This window comes from Haliotis rubra, unplaced genomic scaffold, assembly GCF_003918875.1.
Source record: "Haliotis rubra isolate DU_JTF1 unplaced genomic scaffold, ASM391887v1 Scf500, whole genome shotgun sequence".
NCBI classification, from domain to species: Eukaryota; Metazoa; Mollusca; class Gastropoda; order Lepetellida; family Haliotidae; genus Haliotis; species Haliotis rubra.
The window spans coordinates 647,132-664,259 of record NW_025767192.1 but is presented as its reverse complement, the minus strand read 5'-3'; positions in this window follow the sequence as shown (position 1 = coordinate 664,259).

The window sequence follows — 17,128 nt, the reverse complement described above, 5'->3', positions numbered from 1 at the left end:
GCCACGGTGTGCATGTAGTTAGTGACCTGTTTTCAACAAGCACTGGCTGCATGTAGTTAGTGACCTGTGTTCAACACGCACGGGGTGCATGTAGTTAGTGACCTGTATTCAACAAACCCTGTGTGCATGTAGTTAGTGAATGTGTTCAACAAGCACTGGCTGCATGTAGTTAGTGAATGTGTTCAACAAGCACTGTGTGCATGTAGTTAGTGAATGTGTTCAACAAGCACTGTGTGCATGTAGTAAGTGAATGTGTTCAACACGCACTGTGTGCATGTAGTAAGTGACCTGTGTTCAACACGCACTGTGTGCATGTAGTAGTAGTGACCTGTATATAACACGCACTGTGTGCATGTAGTAAGTGACCTGTGTTCAACACGCACTGTGTGCATGTAGTAAGTGACCTGTGTTCAACAAGCACCGTGTGCATGTAGCTACTGGCCTTTGCTCAACAAGCATTGGGTGCAAATATATAGTTGGTGACCTGTGTTCAATATCATTTTGAGAATGGAATTAGTCGATGGTCGTAATTAGTGACTTAATTGTATCACACATCGTGTCATTATTGACTGGAGTGAAGCAAGCACTGTGTTGTTGTAATAAGGGACCTGTGTCCAACAAGCATTGCGTTCATGGAATTAGTGACCTGCATCTTACAGCAACGGTGCAGTATGTAGTTAGTGACCTGTTTTCTACAAGCACTGGCTGCATGTAGTTAGTGACCTGTGTTCAACACGCACGGGGTGCATGTAGTTAGTGAATGTGTTCAACAAGCACTGTGTGCATGTAGTAAGTGAATGTGTTCAACACGCACTGTGTGCATGTAGTAAGTGACCTGTGTTCAACACGCACTGTGTGCATGTAGTAAGTGACCTGTATATAACACGCACTGTGTGCATGTAGTAAGTGACCTGTGTTCAACACGCACTGTGTGCATGTAGTTAGTGACCTGTGTTCAACACGCACTGTGTGCATGTAGTTAGTGAATGTGTTCAACACGCACTGTGTGCATGTAGTAAGTGACCTGTGTTCAACAAGCACCGTGTGCATGTAGCTACTGGCCTTTGCTCAACAAGCCTTGGGTGCAAATATATAGTTGGTGACCTGTGTTCAATATCATTTTGAGAATGGAATTAGTCGATGGTCGTAATTAGTGACTTAATTGTATCACACATCGTGTCATTATTGACTGGAGTGAAGCAAGCACTGTGTTGTTGTAATAAGGGACCTGTGTCCAACAAGCATTGCGTTCATGGAATTAGTGACCTGCATCTTACAGCCACGGTGTGCATGTAGTTAGTGACCTGTTTTCTACAAGCACTGGCTGCATGTAGTTAGTGACCTGTGTTCAACACGCATGGGGTGCATGTAGTTAGTGAATGTGTTCAACAAGCACTGTGTGCATGTAGTAAGTGAATGTGTTCAACAAGCACTGTGTGCATGTAGTAAGTGACCTGTGTTCAACAAGCACTGTGTGCATGTAGTAAGTGACCTGTATATAACACGCACTGTGTGCATGTAGTAAGTGACCTGTGTTCAACACGCACTTTGTGCATGTAGTTAGTGACCTGTGTTCAACACGCACTGTGTGCATGTAGTTAGTGAATGTGTTCAACACGCACTGTGTGCATGTAGTAAGTGACCTGTGTTCAACACGCACTGTGTGCATGTAGTTAGTGAATGTGTTCAACACGCACTGTGTGCATGTAGTTAGTGAATGTGTTCAACACGCACTGTGTGCATGTAGTAAGTGACCTGTGTTGAACACGCACTGTGTGCATGTAGTTAGTGAATGTGTTCAACACGCACTGTGTGCATGTAGTAAGTGACCTGTGTTCAACACGCACTGTGTGCATGTAGTAAGTGACCTGTGTTCAACAAGCACTGTGTGCATGTAGTAAGTGACCTTGTGTTCAACAAGCACTGTGTGTGCATGTAGTAAGACCTCCCTGGTTCAACAAGCACCGTGTGCATGTAGCTACTGGCCTTTTGCTCAACAAGCATTGGGTGCAAATATATAGTTGGTGACCTGTGTTCAATATCATTTTGAGAATGGAATTAGTCGATGGTCGTAATTAGTGACTTAATTGTATCACACATCGTGTCATTATTGACTGGAGTGAAGCAAGCACTGTGGTTGTTGTAATAAGGGACCTGGTGTCCAACAAGCATTGCGTTCATGGAATTAGTGACCTGCATCTTACAGCCACGGTGTGCATGTAGTTAGTGACCTGTTTTCAACAAGCACTGGCTGCATGTAGTTAGTGACCTGTGTTCAACACGCACGGGGTGCATGTAGTTAGTGACCTGTATTCAACAAACCCTGTGTGCATGTAGTTAGTGAATGTGTTCAACAAGCACTGGCTGCATGTAGTTAGTGAATGTGTTCAACACGCACTGTGTGCATGTAGTAAGTGACCTGTGTTCAACAAGCACTGTGTGCATGTAGTTAGTGAATGTGTTCAACAAGCACTGTGTGCATGTAGTAAGTGAATGTGTTCAACACGCACTGTGTGCATGTAGTAAGTGACCTGTGTTCAACACGCACTGTGTGCATGTAGTAAGTGACCTGTATATAACACGCACTGTGTGCATGTAGTAAGTGACCTGTAGTGTTCAACACGCACTGTGTGCATGTAGTAAGTGACCTGTGTTCAACAAGCACCGTGTGCATGTAGCTACTGGCCTTTGCTCAACAAGCATTGGGTGCAAATATATAGTTGGTGACCTGTGTTCAATATCATTTTGAGAATGGAATTAGTCGATGGTCGTAATTAGTGACTTAATTGTATCACACATCGTGTCATTATTGACTGGAGTGAAGCAAGCACTGTGTTGTTGTAATAAGGACCTGTGTCCAACAAGCATTGCGTTCATGGAATTAGTGACCTGCATCTTACAGCCACGGTGTGCATGTAGTTAGTGACCTGTTTTCTACAAGCACTGGCTGCATGTAGTTAGTGACCAGGTTCAACACGCACCGGGTGCATGTAGTTAGTGAATGTGTTCAACAAGCACTGTGCGCATGTAGTAAGTGAATGTGTTCAACACGCACCGTGTGCATGTAGTAAGTGACCTGTGTTCAACACGCACTGTGTGCATGTAGTAAGTGACCTGTATATAACACGCACTGTGTGCATGTAGTAAGTGACCTGTGTTCAACACGCACCAAAAGTGTGCATGTAGTTAGTGACCTGTGTTCAACACGCACTATGTGTGCATGTAGTTAGTGAATGTGTTCAACACGCACTGTGTGCATGTAGTAAGTGACCTGTGTTCAACACGCACCACTGTGTGCATGTAGTTAGTGAATGTGTTGAACACGCACTGTGTACGCATGTAGTTAGTGAATGTGTTCAACAAGCACTGTGTGCATGTAGTAAGTGATTCTGTGGTTCAACAAGCACTGTGTGCATGTAGTTAGTGAATGTGTTCAACACGCACCGTGTGCATGTAGTAAGTGACCTGTGTTCAACACGCACTGTGTGCATGTAGTAAGTGACCTGTGTTCAACAAGCACTGTGTGCATGTTGTAAGTGACCTGTGTTCAACACGCACTGTGTGCATGTAGTAAGTGACCTGTGTTCAACAAGCACCGTGTGCATGTAGCTACTGGCCTTTGCTCAACAAGCATTGGGTGCAAATATATAGTTGGTGACCTGTGTTCAATATCATTTTGAGAATGGAATTAGTCGATGGTCGTAATTAGTGACTTAATTGTATCACACATCGTGTCATTATTGACTGGAGTGAAGCAAGCACTGTGTTGTTGTAATAAGGACCTGTGTCCAACAAGCATTGCGTTCATGGAATTAGTGACCTGCATCTTACAGCCACGGTGCATTGCATGTAGTTAGTGACCTGTTTTCAACAAGCACTGGCTGCATGTAGTTAGTGACCTGTGTTCAACACGCACGGGGTGCATGTGTCATAGTTAGTGACCTGTATTCAACAAAACCTGTGTGCATGTAGTTAGTGAATGTGTTCAACAAGCACTGGCTGCATGTAGTTAGTGAATAGTGTTCAACACGCACTGTGTGCATGTATGAAGTGACCTGTGTTCAACAAGCACTGTGTGCATGTAGTTAGTGAATGTATGTTCAACAAGCACTGTGTGCATGTAGTAAGTGAATGTGTTCAACACGCACTGTGTGCATGTAGTAAGTGACCTGTGTTCAACACGCACTGTGTGCATGTAGTAAGTGACCTGTATATAACACGCACTGTGTGCATGTAGTAAGTGACCTGTGTTCAACACGCACTGTGTGCATGTAGTAAGTGACCTGTGTTCAACAAGCACCGTGTGCATGTAGCTACTGGCCTTTTCTCAACAAGCATTGGGTGCAAATATATAGTTGGTGACCTGTGTTCAATATCATTTTGAGAATGGAATTAGTCGATGGTCGTAATTAGTGACTTAATTGTATCACACATCGTGTCATTATTGACTGGAGTGAAGCAAGCACTGTGTTGTTGTAATAAGGGACCTGTGTCCAACAAGCATTGCGTTCATGGAATTAGTGACCTGCATCTTACAGCCACGGTGTGCATGTAGTTAGTGACCTGTTTTCTACAAGCACTGGCTGCATGTAGTTAGTGACCTGTGTTCAACACGCACGGGGTGCATGTAGTTAGTGAATGTGTTCAACAAGCACTGTGTGCATGTAGTAAGTGAATGTGTTCAACACGCACTGTGTGCATGTAGTAAGTGACCTGTGTTCAACACGCACTGTGTGCATGTAGTAGAGTGACTCTGTATGTAACACGCACTGTGTGCATGTAGTAAGTGACCTGTGTTCAACACGCACTGTGTGCATGTAGTTAGTGACCAGTGTTCAACACGCACTGTGTGCATGTAGTTAGTGAATGTGTTCAACACGCACCGTGTGCATGTAGTAAGTGACCTGTGTTCAACACGCACTGTGTGCATGTAGTTAGTGAATGTGTTGAACACGCACTGTGTGCATGTAGTTAGTGAAATGTGTTCAACAAGCACCGTGCGTACGTAGTAAGTGACCAGGTTCAACAAGCACTGTGTGCATGTAGTTAGTGAATGTGTTCAACACGCACTGTGTGCATGTAGTAAGTGACCTGTGTTCAACACGCACTGTGTGCATGTAGTAAGTGACCTGTGTTCAACAAGCACTGTGTGCATGTTGTAAGTGACCTGTGTTCAACACGCACTGTGTGCATGTAGTAAGTGACCTGTGTTCAACAAGCACCGTGTGCATGTAGCTACTGGCCTTTGCTCAACAAGCATTGGGTGCAAATATATAGTTGGTGACCTGTGTTCAATATCATTTTGAGAATGGAATTAGTCGATGGTCGTAATTAGTGACTTAATTGTATCACACATCGTGTCATTATTGACTGGAGTGAAGCAAGCACTGTGTTGTTGTAATAAGGGACCTGTGTCCAACAAGCATTGCGTTCATGGAATTAGTGACCTGCATCTTACAGCCACGGTGTGCATGTAGTTAGTGACCTGTTTTCTACAAGCACTGGCTGCATGTAGTTAGTGACCTGTGTTCAACACGCACGGGGTGCATGTAGTTAGTGAATGTGTTCAACAAGCACTGTGTGCATGTAGTAAGTGAATGTGTTCAACACGCACTGTGTGCATGTAGTAAGTGACCTGTGTTCAACACGCACTGTGTGCATGTAGTAAGTGACCTGTATATAACACGCACTGTGTGCATGTAGTAAGTGACCTGTGTTCAACACGCACTGTGTGCATGTAGTTAGTGACCTGTGTTCAACACGCACTGTGTGCATGTAGTTAGTGAATGTGTTCAACACGCACTGTGTGCATGTAGTAAGTGACCTGTGTTCAACACGCACTGTGTGCATGTAGTTAGTGAATGTGTTCAACACGCACTGTGTGCATGTAGTTAGTGAATGTGTTCAACAAGCACTGTGTGCATGTAGTAAGTGACCTGTGTTCAACAAGCACTGTGTGCATGTAGTTAGTGAATGTGTTCAACACGCACTGTGTGCATGTAGTAAGTGACCTGTGTTCAACACGCACTGTGTGCATGTAGTAAGTGACCTGTGTTCAACAAGCACTGTGTGCATGTTGTAAGTGACCTGTGTTCAACACGCACTGTGTGCATGTAGTAAGTGACCTGTGTTCAACAAGCACCGTGTGCATGTAGCTACTGGCCTTTGCTCAACAAGCATTGGGTGCAAATATATAGTTGGTGACCTGTGTTCAATATCATTTTGAGAATGGAATTAGTCGATGGTCGTAATTAGTGACTTAATTGTATCACACATCGTGTCATTATTGACTGGAGTGAAGCAAGCACTGTGTTGTTGTAATAAGGGACCTGTGTCCAACAAGCATTGCGTTCATGGAATTAGTGACCTGCATCTTACAGCCACGGTGTGCATGTAGTTAGTGACCTGTTTTCAACAAGCACTGGCTGCATGTAGTTAGTGACCTGTGTTCAACACGCACGGGGTGCATGTAGTTAGTGACCTGTATTCAACAAACCCTGTGTGCATGTAGTTAGTGAATGTGTTCAACAAGCACTGGCAGCATGTAGTTAGTGAATGTGTTCAACAAGCAGTGTGTGCATATAGTAAGTGACCTGTGTTCAACACGCACTGTGTGCATGTAGTTAGTGACCTGTATATAACACGCACTGTGTGCATGTAGTAAATGACCTGTGTTCAACACGCACTGTGTGCATGTAGTAAGTGACATGTATATAACACGCACTGTGTGCATGTAGTAAGTGACCTGTGTTCAACAAGCACTGTGTGCATGTAGTAAGTGACCTGTATATAACACGCACTGTGTGCATGTAGTAAGTGACCTGTGTTCAACAAGCACTGTGTGCATGTAGTAAGTGACCTGTGTTCAACAAGCACTGTGTGCATGTAGCTACTGGCCTTTGCTCAACAAGCCTTGGGTGCAAATATATAGTTGGTGACCTGTGTTCAATATCATTTTGAGAATGGAATTAGTCGATGGTCGTAATTAGTGACTTAATTGTATCACACATCGTGTCATTAATGACTGGAGTAAAGCAAGCACTGTGTTGTTGTAATAAGGGACCTGTGTCCAACAAGCATTGCGTTCATGGAATTAGTGACCTGCATCTTACAGCTACGGTGTGCATGTAGTTAGTGAACTGTGACCACCAAGTATTTCGTGCTTAGAACTAGTGTCCAGTGTCCAACAAACTTTATGAGCATGCAATTATGTGAACATTAGCTGCTGGCTACATGAACGTAATGTCATTTGAGAGAAAAAAACCTTAAATATTAGTTTATGGAGTGCCAGTTCAATACTAGCAATGACGGAGTTTGCATAACAATACGCAGTTCACGGACACAAAAACGGTATGTGCAAATATCATCCTATCAGCAAAATACATGACATTCCCTTCTTTTGTTGATAAGACAAGAGATCATAATGACTTTGGCTTCTAACATAAGCCGACAATGTTATGATCAATACGTTCCATGATTTTGCCCTCTTGCCTTGCAAATTTCAATATTTGTTTGATTGAAAGCCCCAAATAATGTCGGTGAAGTTTGCCTGTTTTACATCAGTGAGACGAAGTTTCGTTTCGTTTCCCCGAGATCAGATTCTGTTAAGATGTGAAAGTTCCTACAAAAATTAGGATCCGAATTGAAAGCAAATATTCAATGGATACTTACAATGCTATCTGTGAAGTTAAGGGAGAAATTCTATCCTGTTGGCTTTGTAAGATGAACGTGGCTTCTAATTCTGATTGCTCTCGCAATATTGAAGGTATTTAGTCGGGACCCTTGATTCAAACGGCTTAAGCAAAAACGGATTTAGAGCACTGTGTAAATAGTGCGAAATAGATTGTTTAAATCAAATAAAAACATGGTACTGCCCACTCTGTTTGCAAGATCAAATCAACTTTGATTTCGTAACTTCTGATCATTCTTGACATGATGGGGAACCTGGGACGTTGAGTTGCTTGTCAGTTGCGTTAGTTTACGTATGTCACTTTAGGACCTACTAGTTTTTGATTTCATTACACTATATTTGGCATTTGTTATATTATAGTGAGAAACTTCACCGATTCACTTAAAGATTCAGTGTCAGGGTTTGCATCTGATATTTTAACGCCACGAATATCTGCAGAAACCGACTATATAGGGAGTATGAAGTAATTTGCTAATGAAAATCATACAGTCGACCATTGAAACTCTCTGATGACACCAGATTCACTCACTTCTCTGGAGAGAGACATTACCTTGTCAAAAGTACATATATACACCGACTTCCAAAGCAGACCTATGTGATGTTATATGGGTTGGACAGTGTAAATCGTACATCATGGGCTTCAAAGGTTAAACAGATATTATTTCAATATGGATTTGGATACATATGGATCATGCAGGACTTCGGAAATAAAACAACGTATCGGCGACGTAGATTCAACAATGGCAAGCAGACATAAAAACAACTCTAAACAATCCTCATATACTACCTACAAATCAGTTTTAAATGTCGAACACTATCTAACTCATATCAACTTAAGAATATACCGTCAAGCCTTATCAAGATTTAGATGCGGATGCCACAATTTAAGGATTGAACTTGGACGAAGAATCGGAATAGATGTAGAAAGCAGATTATGTACAGACTGCAGCCGCTACGGAATAGATGTAGTTGAAAATGAATTTCATTTCTTACTTGTATCCAAAGCTTTTTTCAAATTTACGAAAATCATATATTCACCCTGCATACTATGAACATCCCTCTGTTGCAGCATTTGTCAATCTTATCAATTCCACATGTCCTCAAACATTGCTAAATCTAAGTAAGTATGTATTCTTAGCATTTAAACTTTACCCATCGGTACACCAATAATGTTATTATCATGCTTTGTGTATTACTGTGGTACCTTGTGAAATTTATTCATCGTTTATATATTGATGTATAACAAAAATGTGTACATGCCGTTAATGTACGTCCTATTGGCCTGTGGCCTTTGACTTGAATAAATAAACACACATTACATTACATACATACACGTTTATTGACATTCAGGGTACTTCTTATCCCGTGTATTAAAGCCCATCATAATTTGGATTTGTTAACCAGAACATCTTTAGGATTTCAAATGAGAACAAGAGCACTATGAAGTATACATGAGCATCGAAACGTACTGAGAACCTAACGTTTTGAAAGACTAACAATCTATCGCAATATAAGACCAAAATGTGAAACGTCAACTGAAAAGTAAGAGGGGCTGATTTGTCATGGATTGAATCATACTTATCGTTCAGCATTCAATAATTGTCAGAGACAAAGCATCCGAGAGAACTCCAATATATGCTGGTGTCCCTCAAGGATCCATTCTTGTGCCTGTGCTGTTTACTCTTTATACCAGAAATCTAGGAGAAGTCACATTAACATAAGGTTGAGCACCACTTTTATGCGGATGATATACAGATGTCAGCTTTCAGCACCACCGACGCTACCCACGAACTATGAACTCTTGTATCCAGGCCCCAATTTCTCGAAATAAACAAAAGTTTTTACTCAAATATCCACTGAGTTTGACAATTTAGAACAGCTGAATTTTGAACGCAACTGCATTTATTGAATAAAAAAGACCAAACAACTTATGTAATCTATCCACCAAACTCAAATTGTCTACTAACCTGAAACTTCCATAGAAATGTAACTCAGTCATTCCGTTTTTCCAAAAGACATCAGTTAGACCAAGAACTGTCTCCAAAGTGCTACATTGATAAAATCTGCAAGTCATGCTGTTCCATTTGAGAAACATTAGTAATATCAGAAACTCCCTGACAACTGTTAGATCCTTAGTGATAAATCCTTTGGTCTCCGATCATTCAGGTATCCAGCTTCAAAACTCCTGCCACTTCAGCCAAGACTTTCTCTGTCTTTTGAACCGTTCAAAAGTTCTATAAAACCCTCCCCTTTTAAGAAACTATTACAAAGTCTAGTCTAAATTTTCAGCCACTTTATTCATTTATGCACTGAAAAGTGGTTTATAATCATTTGTAAGTTCTTGATATTGTAACACTTTGAGCATACATTATGTATGGAATTCAGCGCAATATAGATCTCAGGCAGCGTGAACATGCACTGGGATGATGTAACGAGAAGTAGGCAGCTGAAACGTGAATTGGGATTATTGGGGTCTTAGGGTAGCGTAAACCTGCACTGATATGATGTAACGCCTCTTAGGCTGTGTAAACGTGTATTGGGATGATGTGACGCCTGGTAGTCAACGTAAACCAGAAGGAGACAGCTGAAAGTGAATTGGGATAATATAACGCCTCATAGGCTTGCGTAAACGTGCACTGATATGATGTAACGAGAAATAGGCAGTTTAAACGTTAATTGGGATTATGGGGCTCCTCTTAGGGTAGCGTAAACCTGCACTTACACGCCTCTTAGACTTTGTAAACGAGCATTGGGATAATGTACCGCCTCTTAGGCTGTGTAAACGTGCATTGGGGTGATGTAACGAGAAGTAGGCAGTTTAAAAGTGAATTGAGACTCCCTAACGCCTCTCAGGCAGCGTAAACGTGCATTGGGATGATGCTACACCTTGAAGGCAATGTGACAGGGCAAGTTTTAACAACTGCTATTCCAAACGTACATTTACAACACAAAAAAGCATCTAATACAATAGTCCATTTGCCATAAATACACACGCCTCTTTGTTGCTAGGTGACATCCGCAGCCAAAAGACACAGATGCGGTATAAAGTCCATGTGCGTAAATGAAATTTCATTGTCATGGAGTTGGAGTCGATGAGGTTGGTTAACGATCAAAGTGTGAGGACTGAAGCAGTAATGTTTTACTGAAAACATTCCGTGACTAACAAATTTAGGAATTGTAATAAATACTTCTTACAAACTCGAGGAACTGTCTATGCTAATTAACAACAGTACAATTAGAGGATGAAGTATTGTTGTAGTTTCATTTGAAGGATATTCGAAAATCAGAACTTTAACGAAGCCATTTTATTTGTTGTTAAGTTGCAGACTTGTGACCAAGAACTGACACTTCTTTATGTATTGCATGGTACACTCCCTACTGCCTGTGGAAGATTTGCTTATAATATATATTCAACAAATATAGTTAAGGATAATGGTCTGCTGCATTGCATATATCGTATGGTTCTGACTCAATATTTAGAACATGTCTACGAATCACAATTGATGACAACAGATGTTCCTTATAAGGCGCGCGTGTGTCTTGCCCCACTTTTGTCAACAGTTACAAACAAATGTATTTGCTTTCTACCAATGACATGAATGAAGTCGCTCTGACACAACCCACTATAAAAGACATTTATCATGTTTTTCTTCCCTTTTGACGTAAGGTATGACAGAAAAGACAATAATTCTAAATTTGTGATCCCATTTCGGAGCAGGGTATTCACGGCATTTCGACCTATACTTTAGTAACGGACGAAGATTGTCAATGTTAACAATAGCAAAATCCCCTGTGATTATATGACTAACAGGTGGTAACAGTGCCATCAGTCTTGGCAGGTACAGACAGTGGCCTTTACACCATAAGCACGTTCCTATAATTGAACAACTCGGATGGGATGGTGTTTGTACAGGAAAATGAAATTTACTAGTGTCTTCATACGTCACTGAACGATTCGGAAATAGTTAAGCTCTAGTCGCTGGCATTCTCTAGCACGTTCCCATAATTGAACAACTCGGATTGGATGGTGTTTGTACAAATAGTGTCTTCACACGTCACTGAGCGATTTGGAAATATTTTAGCTCTGTTTTAAAAGAAATAACAACAGTACCCCTCATCAGATTCGTACACTCAGTACTTTATACTGAACCATATAATGGTAAATATCATATTTTGGTAAAGAGATTCCATGTGTATATTTAATCAGGGAAATTACAACAGATTCATATTCAATATGCAAATACTGACGTTTAACTTGAAAACGGTTGAATAAGGTTCAGGCATATTTAAACAAAATATACATCACAAGATATTAGTCTTATATCTGTCATAAACCAATTCGCGAGTGGTCTGAAACCAGTGTCACATAAAAGAACGACTCACACCCAGAAGACATGCTTTGAAAGAAAACAGATAATTTTATATCGTTTACAATGTTTTCCCAAGACATCAAACCAAAAGACGAAATATAAGTCATACACATTTTCATGGTGTCATCTTGTAAAATAGGATGACATCATGAAACTGTTATTGACTCACTGGCATGAATTTACTCTCTGTTTTTTCGGTCATCCTTTACAACAAAACCTGATACCTCGGCGCTGTTACACCCCCATCACTCCCATCTGAATCCTATCCTAATTAACACGAATCTACTCATCAAACTGCCTTCAGATGATCATCCGGAGATCTTGTGTCATCCAATCTATCGTCCTCAGCTGCATAAATCCTCTTTTCACCTCTGTACATAACATGGGTATCAGTGTTTGCTTTGCTTGTTTTATCCTGTTTTCTTTTTATCATGGTCGACACTGTCTTTTCTCCCAGTGGAATCCATGTTTGTGTTAATGTTCTGGCGGAAGGTTGGCTCTATATTCTGTTGTGAAGTTTATCTTGAAATTTGATGAACACCAATCCCACCACACTTGTATTAGCTGGCGTGTAAAATATTCACTCTTGGCCTTGTTTTTTTCAGTTCTGAACGTGCAAGTAGTTACACGATGTAATCTGATACCCATTGATACACATCGTCAAATATCAAAGTAAAAGGGCTGAAGTAGTAATGTGATTCACTGCCACAAACATATTATTCCTTTTTTGAGGGAAAAATGATCATTCTGTGGACTGACAGATTTTGGAATTGGGATAAATACTTGCTATTCGCGGAATTGTCTCTACAGATTACCATAGTACTCTGAACAGATGTTGTGGTGTCAAAATCAAAACTTCAATGAAGACATTTAATTTATAGTCACGTACTTTTCCGAAAGATGAAACTACTCTCATGTATGTGGTGTTTGGTATGTTCCCCACTATTTGTCGAGTTGTTCATGACGCAAATAGGTAAAACACATATTTATCATCCCAAACTCTGTTCCACAGTAGATATCGCTTGTGTGAGATCAGAAATATTGTTTTGACAGTAGATTTTGTACAATGCCCTGACAATGCTATGACGTCATGAACTTGTTGACGTCACAATGTTATGACATCGCTGCACTGCAAATCTAATGGCAGTACTGTGTTCAGAAATGTACATTTTCCATTGAAAACTAATGAAGAGTGATTTTTTATGATAAATAGAATCTCACCCTCGTGTTTTCTGATATCAAATATATTAACACTCGTTCATAAAAGTAAACATTTGTTACTTTATCAACTCGTGGTGATATATTTGATATCAAAAGACACTCGGGTGAGATTCTCTATATACTAAACATAGTTAGGAATCATGGAATTACTTGGCGATATCTTTCTGAAATTGGGTGCCTATCTCCACTTAGAAAAAACCCAAAATATTCATGACCAGACACTTGCAGTATGTAATCAACATTTAAACCTTCATATTTTCCATTAAAGACTTAAGATTGGTGATTGTACTAGTGTACAGTCACAGGTACGTGAAGTGACAGTTTGAAATCATATGAACAAAGGATGACGGTTTCCTAAATCATAAGAAATATCGACTAAAATAGTGTACGATTCCAATTTTATCATAAGTATCCGCTTACAGTTCATCGTCGATCAGTGATAACATCAGGCCCCAATTTCTGAAAACAAACTTAAGTCTGAGTTTTCACTTAAGTTAGAGTTTTTACTCAAATTTTAGAAAACACAGGAAAATGCATTTCGCAGAATAAACTGAAATTGATATTGAGCTTAAACTTAGTAGACATCTGGAGTTTGTAAGATAGGTTACTTGAGCTTCCCCGGCGTTTTGGTCTTAGAAATGCAACAGAGTTGGAACATATTTCCATTTAAGAACGTTTTAGTGATGTTCAGATATAGTTCAGCAATATATCCTGAAGTCCCTCATTAATCGTCACATGTCAGTCAAAACTCAACACACGGGTGATTTGAAAAAACACTTGTACCCTCGCGATCGCGAGACATTTACATTTGTTGTTCAGAATAAAGCGACCAAAGAAATAAACCCAAGAAACCTTCTTTGAAAGGAAAACAAGTCAGTTTTCAAGTTTTCCAGTTTCCATTTGAATCTTAATCTAGTTAATCAACACCAAGTTCCTCATCAAACTGCCTCCTGAAAATCAGCCGGATATCTGGTGTCATCCAATTTGCCGACCTCAGCTGCAGAAATCCTCTTCTTCAGCTCTCCACATAACTTGATTATCAGTGATTACTGACTTTGTTTTACACTGTTTTTCAATGATCGACACTGTCTTTTATCCCAATGGAATCCATGTTCGTATAAATGAAGACTTCATTCCAAACGTAAGTTGCACTAATATCCTGCTGTCAAGTTTATTTTGAAACTTGACGAGCTGGACTTTGATAAGAAGCTGACGATAAAAAGGTGTCGAATCTCACTTCAATCCATGAGCTTATATTTGCATCCAAGCTAACATTTTCATTGGTTGTCCCATTGTCTGTCTTAAGCATCGAGAACTTACTTTGAAAAGAAGTAGGAGAGAGTTTTTCATATCTTTGTTAAATGCACTTGTTTATATATCTCTGTGGAGGGTATTTTTCAGGTTAAAGCAGGCAACGTTTTCGAGTGTTTCTCAACGTTGTAAATGCTTCTCAACGTCTTCATGTATCACAATTGGAGTTGTACTTACACTGTATCATGTGTCCCTTGGGGCTGAATAGTAATGTAAAAATCAGAAAGAGTTTAGATGACACTTTTGAAAAGTGTGTTTTGTAGAAACGAGGGATTTTGCATGTTGCAATAACATCACAAGAATTATTGCTGTCTGTTCTATAAAACAGTTTCAAAGAAACAATGAACACTAATCCTGTAGCACCAGCATTGGTTGGCGCATTTATGTTATACATACTCCTCGTCAGTTTGGTCATTTTGGGGCTTGCCAGTCGTTACACGATGTAATCTGACGTACATAGATGCGACCACTCAAGGTTCGATGGAGAGCGCTACAGATCTAATAATCAGTTGTCTTACCAACAGTTTTCCATTGTATTATACTGTTAGAGGGATCAGTGTTGAATTGAAATTCTATATTGTTGGGAATGTAATCTTTCAGTGCGCTATACTGTCAGACAAAATGCGTTTATTGTCAGTTACATTGACCAGATACTACTATCTTTACGACGTTTATTGGTATAAAGTGAAGCTATCGTAAAGCAACTTTAAACGGCCTCGGGAACAACTTGCACTTTCCGTTTCCCTGACGAAGACTAAATTGTATAATCGGCATGTACATACGAAAAGTCAAAAGACTGACGATCGATTCAATTGTAGGCATAAATAATCAACCGGGGGGTTTTGGTGTAAGGTTAACTTATTGGGAAAGACCCTCTTCTGTTGATATAAATAATCACCCTTGGAAAGATTGATGAAAACCACAACTTCAGCAAAGACCAGCACGTATTTTTCTTGAAGGTTATGTAGGGTTGACAAATGAAGAGTTTGGAGAATAGCATCACTGAAATAAATGTGCATATGTATCAGACACAGTATCAATACAGATGCTGATGGTATTGCATTGCTGAATGGCCTTTACCTTTTGATATAGAAAGCCATATTGTATACGCAAGGTATGAGGATGGGAGGGATTGAGTGAATGTTTATGACGGCGGGGATTGAATGGGTGCGTGATTGGGTTTTGATTCCTTTTGAGAAAGTGAGTGATTGAGTCAGTAAGTATGTGGCAGAGTGAGTGAGTGATTGAGTGGATTGGTTCATGAGTGAATGAGTGGATTGGTTCCTATATAAGCAGGTGATGAGAATAGTTAACACGTATGATTCAGCACCATTTTGAACAGTGGTTCATTTATATCACGGCATGTCAGTTTGCTACGGCAGGAAATCCGCAGATCTGATAAATGTGCGTCGGAAATGTTGTTAACGTTTGAGGAGATGTATGATGCTGTTACACCTGGATAAACTGCAGATCGGTGCTGTACATTGCATTCTGAGAGACTGTTGTCACCAGCGAATGAGAACATGATCGATACAAACCAATATTCGTTGACATTTGTTAACATTTCAGGCAGATAAACTGCTGTCGAAAACAAACATGTGTAAATGTGGATGTGGAGCGTGCATTGGGATGATGTTACGCCTCGAAGGCTGTGTGAACGTCCATTGGGATGATGTTACGCCTCGAAGGCTGTGTGAACGTGCATTGGGATGATGTTACGCCTCATAGGCTGTGTGAACGTCCATTGGGATGATGTTACGCCTTGAAGGCTGTGTGAACGTCCATTGGGATGATGCTAAGCCTCATAGGCTGTGTAAACATCCATTGGGATGATGTTACGCCTTGAAGGCTGTGTGAACGTCCATTTGGATGATGTTACGCCCTGAGGGCTGTGTGAGCCATTTTGCTGGAAACATTCTGTGGCTTATAAATTAAGGAACTGGGATAAATACTTGTTACAAACTCGTGGAAGTCTCAGCACTGATTAACAGGACAGTGCGATTAGAGGATGTAGTGTTTTCGTGGTTTCAATCCTAAATCAAATATTCATTTCATTTGTTATTAAGCTGTTTAAATGTTTTGTTTGGGTACAGGTCGATGTTTTACTTAAAATAGATATATACTTGACAACGGTAGTTAATGATCGTGATCCGCTACATTGCATATATTGTTCGAGCCTGAGTCTATAATATGTTTATGTTTACGAATAATAATCAAATAGAGATGACACCAGGTGTTCGTCGTAAGGCGAGTGTGTCCTGTCCCACTTTGGGCATCAGTTACAAACACATGTGTTTGCTTTCCACCAATGACATCAATGAGAAGGCACTGTCACAGCCCACTCTGAAAGACATTGAACAGTATTTCCTTCTCCTTTTGGTACATAGTTTTTTCTTCTCCTTTTGGTACATAGTTTGGCGTAAACTCCGTCAGAATAGACAATAATTGACAATTTGTGACCCCATTTGGGAACAGGCTATTCACGACATGTCGACCTATATTTCATGAACTGACAAAGGTTGTTAATGTGAACAAT